Source organism: Octopus bimaculoides, chromosome 14, assembly GCF_046866305.1.
Source record: "Octopus bimaculoides isolate indiv1 chromosome 14, ASM4686630v1, whole genome shotgun sequence".
Classification (NCBI taxonomy): Eukaryota; Metazoa; Mollusca; class Cephalopoda; order Octopoda; family Octopodidae; genus Octopus; species Octopus bimaculoides.
In genome coordinates, this window is record NC_142941.1 from 32,392,250 (window position 1) to 32,400,460 (window position 8,211).

General features: G+C 35.2%; 1 long non-coding RNA gene across 1 annotated transcript; it reads right to left on the bottom strand.

Moving 5' to 3' along the window:
- Window positions 1-876: 876 nt before the first annotated feature.
- LOC128249384 (uncharacterized) lies at window positions 877-6,881 on the bottom strand. The gene is made up of 2 exons (XR_008265489.2): window positions 6,591-6,881; window positions 877-3,279 (listed from the first exon to the last, which is right to left on the bottom strand). It is a non-coding gene; the product is annotated as an uncharacterized LOC128249384 (long non-coding RNA).
- Between the last annotated feature and the right edge of the window lie 1,330 nt (window positions 6,882-8,211).

The window sequence follows — 8,211 nt, forward strand, 5'->3', positions numbered from 1 at the left end:
TATATATTATATATTATATATATATATATATATATATATATATATTATATATATATATATATATATATATATTATATATATATATATATATATATATATATTATATATATATATATATATATAATCTATCTATCTATCTATCTATATATATATATTATATATATATATATATATATATATATATATATATATATATATGTATAATATATATATATTATAGATATATATATTATCTATCTATATATATATATTTCATATGTGTGTGTGTGTGTGTGTGTGTGTTTTAAATGTCTTTCCCTGATAGTGTTAATAAGAAGGTGAAAAACTGGATTAATAAACTTGCAGAGCTGTTCATCCCATGCCAGCATGGGAAGAAATTACTTGCTACAAATACACATTCATATACATTTCATGAGACAGTGATAGCAGTAAATAGTGAGGGAGTTGTTGTTGGAGAGAGGGAGTGGTAGTAAAGGATAGCGAGAAGAAAGTATAAGAAAAAATAGATAGCATATGAGTGAGAATAGAAGAAGGAAAAATAAAGCAAAGAGAAAGATACAATGAGAGAAAAAGATAAAGACAGACAGGACAGATGCATTGATAGAAGGATAAATTCACACACACACATACATTCGGAGAGAGAGAGAGAGAGAGAGAGAGAGGGGGGGAGAGAGAGAGAGAGAGAGAGAGAGAGAGAGAGAGAGAATTTGTTTATTGCAGTTGTTCTAATGCCTTTTTTAAAGGTTTGATAACATCTGAAAACAACTGAGAGAAATTAAATTTTAGCTGATTTATGGGTCATGTTTAAACTTAGTATTCCTTTAACAGAATATCCAATATTCAAGCCCATGTTCTTTACTCTCATTATTGATGCACTTTTTATATTATGATATAGCAGCCTTCATCAGACCACATAGGACCCCGTGTAATCAATGGTAAGAGTTTTATGTGATTAACAATGAAGGCTAAAATCTGAACAGTAAAACTGATGCACACTGCGTATATCCATTCTTACTATATACGTGTGTGTGTGTGTGTGTGTGTGTGGTATAGTAGAATGATAAATAAATCCCAGGTACAGTATTATATATTTGAAAAAATGAATAGAAATGGTTTTTCTGATAATTTTATCAAAAAAGCCATTTCTATTCCATATATATAGGTTAGTACAAACATCTGGATCCTTAAAAATTTATATATTTAGATATAATTCTTTGATCTAGGATTATGGTTTGAGTGGAAGATTAATGGGCCCATACACTTCTTACCATAACCTAAGAGGATGTTGCAATACTTTCTTATCTTTGAAGTAGATGACATTGTTTTAAGAAAATTACACAAAATGTGGCTTGAAACAAATAATGCACCACTATATTTTGCTATTAATATGAGGAAGTATTTACAAGAACTTTTTCCCAGAAGGTTTCTTGAGAGAGATGGTCCAGTTGAATGCTTCTTGATATTTTTCCCTGTGGATTCATTTAAATTCTGTAATGCATGAGAATCAACCTGGAACTCTCAGTACACTAATGGAATTAATCATATCTGCCTGTGATAAACTCATATATCCTAAGTAGAGTTCATACATTCAGTTGAGTAAAATAGTTCTGAGATGTCAAAGCCCAACAATTTGAGCATTTGTAATTTGGGTTAGCTAGCTCTATGAAGTTCTCTTTTCATACAAGTGTGTGTGTGTGTGAGAATGAATTTATGTATTTGTTTGCATCTGAGTATTACTATCAATATATATACAAATGTTTGTATCTGTGCATTGAGGGGTAAGTACCTTTTTTATGTTGATAATGAATAGAAATATATCTATAGCTAAAGTGGGCCCATCTGGGAAGGAGGGAAGGAAGGAGAGAAAGAGCAGGTGAGAGAGAGAGAGAGAGAGAGAGAGAGAGAGAGAGAGAGAGAGAGAGAGAGAATAGCAGTACAAAACAGAGTCATAGAGTGTCATTAGTTTGTACATTTCTTAACAAGTTTGTGGATGTCAATGTCATTGTTTATATGTAGTTATACATGTCTGTGGCAGCGAGAGAGTTCGTTTTTCAAAAGAAGCTCTTCCTACAAACCTGACACTGCATATCTTTTTTATGAGTTTTCATATGCGTCCTTAAAATGCTTTCCTCATGGAAGCTTTGCTCACATATGGGGCAGCTGTGCAAAGCCTCCACAACACTATGTGTCCTTATATGCTGGCTAAATGGTTCATGCTGCAAGAAGCTCTTCCCACAGACTTTGCAGTTTGGTGAAACATCTTCCATGTGTACCTTCATATGGCTTGTGAGTAGACCGGCTTGTGAAAAACTCTTGCCACACACTTCACAAGTATGTGATGTGACTGGTGGTGGCTCACTCGGCACAGGAGTTTTAGCTCTGTATTCATGGACAAAGCTTTTCCCACAAACCAGACAGTTTGACTTAGAATCATCTGCACACCGCCGCCTCATGTGTCCTCTACACTCAAACACTGTCCAGTGATGAGGTTAAAAAAGGAGATGGTTGGCAGTCAAAATCCAGCATTCACAAGGCCAAGTTCCTTGTAGTGTCTGCCGCCTTGTGTATTTTGTCAGAAATCATCTTTTGAAATAAACTTGACCTTGTGTAATTTTCTTTATTTTCTTTTCTTTCTTTATTGATGGCCTCTTTCAAAGTGTTTCCCCACTAAAATTTTGTTTTACATCAATTAGTAAGAAACTTAGAAATGACACCTGTATGTGGTTCATATATTTTTTTCTTTTTTTTCTTTGTTTTAATAAGACACTGTTTAAAAGATGAAACGATCTACAACAGAGACGTCCCAGACATGATTTGATTTTTCGCTTAGAGTGAGAAAACTCAGGAGACTGAGCAGGAAGAAAGAAACAAAATGATGATATAAATAAATATCAGAATTAGAATTGAAATGATAAAATAGCAATATAAATTGGAATCACTGTCAGATGGAATCCAGTAAACTTTTTTCAACACAACGAAATATTTGACTCTCTGGAAGTAGATTCGGTGTCAGATGTCTCAAATGCTGCTGGTTTTCTCTGCAACTGGTTTTCATTATGTGCAGATAGGTAAGTATGGGTATCTACTAATTAGCAATGCTTCACTTAAAAAAAGAAACCCAGCTCAGTATCACTGTAGTTGCAAATTCTATTACATTTCCTTTACGACTAAATACTTTCAGCTTTGGATGAAAAACTGTTCACAGAGCCACCAGTGTCAGAAATATCTCTTTTAGAAGTTGGTGCTAAGTACAGCAATTATGGTACTATGTAGTACATCCTGAAATCAGATAGAAAATATTACTGTCTTTAAACAAACACATTCAAGCATGCACACAAACATATATACATAAACAGAATAGCAATGTATATTTGTGTTGTCTAAATGCATAACGCCACACATTATAAACTTGGAGTATGTCTGTCATTTGCTTTTTCTCTTCTACAAGATATGTAATTTAAGAACTGTTTGAAGCACTCAGATCAGGATGTTTTAGGAAAGCTTTAGAGTGGGCTAATCATTTAGAAGACAATAATTTAGTTTTACATCAATTAGTAAGAAACTTAGAAATGATACCTGTATGTGGTTCATATATTTTTTTCTTTGTTTTAATAAGACACTGTTTAAAAGATGAAACGATCTACAACAGAGACGTCCTAGACATGATTTGATTTTTCGCTTAGAGTGAGAAAATCATCATCAATTTTTTAACATCCGGTTTTTAATGCTTGAATGGATTGGATGGAATATATTATTGAAGTGGATTTTCTACAGCCTGAAGCCCTTTTTTGTCACCAATCCTCACCTGCTTCCAAGTAAGGTAATATTTCCTCATGACCAGACATATTTTCATAGAAGGTTAGAAATGAAGGACACTGCTTGCAAGACAGTGACACTCATAACAATTGCATGATACCAAGGCAAGGAGGTAGTAACACACACACATATATGATAGGCTTCTTTCAGTTTCCTTCTATTAAATCTATTCACAAGGCTTTGATCAGCCTAGGACTTTAGTAGAAGACACTTGTCTACATTTCTACATGTCTACATGTTTACATTTCACTTCAAAGCAAAATCCAGAAATTAGAAGAAACCAGCTATTAACATCACTATTTCTAGGTATATTTCAATGACAACACCTGAAATTATTTCTTCCTTTCCACAGTAAGGGACTTACATCAAAAACGTGAGATCCCTTTCTTTTCTCATGAGAGCCACATTTATTTAAGTCATCACATTTCTGCTAACATTAAAACGAACAAGTGCAAATTTCAACAGAGCTGTTCTAATATGTAATGTAGATCCAAGCACCTTTGGGTGGAATATATTGTATACTTACTGCTTAAGTAATCTTGTAACTATATCGTCGTTTTACGTCTGCTTTCCATGCTAGCATGGGTTGGACGATTTGACTGAGGACTGGTGGACCAGGAGGCGACACCAGGCTCCAATCTGATTTGGCAGAGTTTCTACAGCTGGATGCCCTTCCTAACGCCAACCACTCCGAGAGTGTAGTGGGTGCTTTTACGTGCCACCAGCACAAGGGTCAGTCAGGCGGGTACTGATACATATATATATATATATATATATATATATATATATATACACACACACATGCATGTGTGTGTGTGTACACACATAAATATCAAATACACACACACACACACACATAGATATTTATATGTATCATTACCACTCTTTACATTAGCTATCCTTCTTGGAGTAGGCTGGATGCATCATCACAGTCCAAGTTAGATCTTATTCAGAGTTAATCCTAGATAGTTTAGAAGAGTAGGTCTTCCTCATACTTATTTTGGCATGGTTTCTATGACTGGATGTCCTCCCTAATATCAACTTGTTTACAGACAACACTAGAGAGGTTGTCATAACTTCAACAAGACTAAAAGGTCTTCTCAAGTATTCTGTTACCTCTGCTTGACCAACAATCACTTCACTTAGGAAACATGGCACAGTTCATGGTAGCACTCACACAAGCTGAGGCTGCCAAACAAGGGTCTTCACTACCCAACATTGTCTCCATTCATTCACTCAGGTTAGGTGACCAACAGAATGGCTAGAAGAGAGGGTAGTGAGAAGGAGAAAGATCTGTAAGAAAGAAGGAACAGAGTGATTTGTGGAAGACCAGAAAGGAATGACAGAAACAGAGAAATGAGGTGCGGTGGTGTAGCTCGAGTGTGCTGCACAGGAAGTCCTTCAGTTTGCTGCCTCCAATACAGGCTTTTACAGGAGATCCAAAAGTGCTGCCCTAGTGAAAGCAGTCTCCAAGGCAGACCACTCCCTCGCCTTTCCCCACTTACACTATTAGAGTAATGGTAGGGTGTAATGAGGGAGAGAGAGAGGGGAGGGGAGAGTGAGTGATGGATAGTGGTAGAAGTGATAGCTGAGAAGAGAGAGAGAGTGGGGGCGACTCTCGCTTTCCATGCAGGCTAATGTTATTATGGATTGGTTCATTTATAAAGAGAGGTCTGGATGTTCGGTGTGACTTAATATTACTTAGCTAGTCCTGGACATGGGCAAAAGTCAAATCACGAACTAGATCCAGGAATATATTCGTGGATAAATGTGGTTGCCAGGCAGCAATAAACCCACATAGTTTAACACTTAACAAGGGTAATGTCACTATAAAACAGCTTCTGACAAGGTCGATCACAACATCACAATGACGTAATCATATTGCTTATACTGACAAACTGTCACATTTCAGCATTAAAAATAATTTCTTCTAAATAGGCAAAACCACAATTCTTTTTCTTTCTATTTTTTTTTGTGGTGGGGGCAGAGAGAGATTTACTGGACAGACACACGTTATGACCGCTTTACTTTTTTTTTTTTTTTTTTTCAAATTAATCTTGTTTTACAAACGATTTGCCTCTAGATTTTTTTGCTTTAAATATATCCCCACCTTTTTTTCTTTTTTTTAACTTTCGTAACTTTCTATTTCTGATTCTTCTGGTTTTACCAGCATACATTATATGAGTATATTAAAACAGACGTGTATGTTTTCTGAAATGAAATAGAGACGACCTATGGAAACATGTATTAATTTATCAGGACGAAAGGTAGAAATCTCCTTATGAGCTATAGAAAACACAACCCACCGGGTGTTTTATCACTTCGCCTACCTTCACAAGCGCCTGCTGTAATCTACCACAGGTAACTGGATTACATAATAAATAATCATAAGAGTATATCTCTAAATCTGAAAATACTATATCCGAATGAAACAAGTATACTTAAACGCACACACACACATCGATATACACTGAACAACAAAACTCACAAACATGTTTGTTTTTTAACGTTGTAGTTTCGTCGCAAACTGTCAAAGGTTTTCTTATTTAAAAAAAAGAATCAGCAAAAACTATTTTTATTATAAAGTCCCAAGTAAAAATTGGAGCCATTTTACCATTGATACTAATTCTACCGTAATACGATATTTCTAAAAATAATATTTAAAATACAAGCAACAAACCAAAACTAAATTCCATTCACTCGGTCGTTGTAAACCCTAAAAGTCAATAAATAACAACAAACAGGTCGCAACAAGAGTGAAATTTGATACTTACTCAGATATTAAATGTAAAAACACACAGGATCGTCATAGTTACGTCCCTTGTCATAATGTCTCTATTGATGATCTCCCTTGCCATCTGGTTTCTTCATTCATTCATTCATTCATTCGTTCGTTCATTCATTCATTCAAGCTTTCCCCCTGGAATCGATTTATCGGTTTAAAACGATCAGGGGCATAAGGTTAGACAAATTAATCTCTGCAAAGTATCTTCATCGAATATTTATAGCCATTCACAGGCTAGATGCTAAATTTAATTTCGTTTGCTCGTCTATTTTTAGGTTGATTTTAATGTTTGCTGACTAGTGCAGATAACCTTCATTTCAAACGAACACGAGACATTGCTTCATTGAGGAAACACATAAAGAAATAAGAAAGCAGTTTAGCTAAGTGGTTTACCCTTGATGTTCCCCCAACTATTACTAGTATCATCAACAATATAGCCTCACCTCATACCCCGCTAGCATTAACTTTATATTCACCAAAACATTACTGTTAAAAATTCCAACATTACCATCATCGTCACCGCCACCAAAACATGCTCGTCTGACAGTTTTACTTATGCTCTCTTGCAGTGTCAGTTACTTCCAGCGATTGTGTAAAGAAGACCACACTTGCAAAACCAATCCTTCATATTTTCTGGATAATGTGACATGTTGCGTCCAGTCTATCTTAGCTTTGAATAAGTAATATGAGGAAATGCAGTTCTCTGCTTGACTTAGTAATTCCTTGAAAATGATTAAAGTTTTCTTGACTTCCTGTGCTCATCTCAAATCTACCCTATGAGCAAAACTCAACAAGAGAAGCCTCCGCGTCATCGACCCATAATGCTAAAAATAGCAGCCAAGTTTCCTTCAAATTTAACACTACTGTTTTAAAAGAAGGATGCATTAGATACCAACGCGTTGATGCTCCTTTAAAAACAAGATGACCATGACTGAAATGCCTTTGATCACAGGTTTGCCCAATCAAATTTAATATGGATATAAGCAAGGGCCTATGCAACAAGATGGTTTCACAACACCATCAGCAGTTATAGTATTACCTACTACTATTGCCTCCACAATCTAACAGGTAGAATTTATGGAGGTAATCGTAGTGCTGTGGCAAATGTAGGTGATAATTTTAAATAGTTGCAGACAGCTTCTCCTCCCCCTCCTTAAACAGTTAAATGCAGTTCAGTATCAAGATTCAACTCTCATTTCTCAGTCTTTGGCCAGTATTAAATGTCAATTTATACCTAAAAAATCTTATCGGCTCATTATTATTCACATTCTAGCCTTGTTCTGTGTCATAAACACAGAATTTCAATGGACTGTGCTAGACAGTAGTGAGATGATCTATCTGTGGTGGCTGGGTGTCTAAGTGGTTACAATGTTGTTTGAAATCCTAGTGTGATATTAGGGGAGGTAATTAGTTGATTCAGCCAGCAAAATAATATTTGCAGGTACTAATCTGACAGAGGAAATTATCAGAATGTTTTGGGGATAATTAATAGAATGATCACCTAGCATGTAACATACATGCTTCAATCTCCATTATATATATTTTCTCTTTTTCTGTATTATATATGTTTTGTATACAGGAATGGTTGTGACTATTAGATTAAGGAGTTT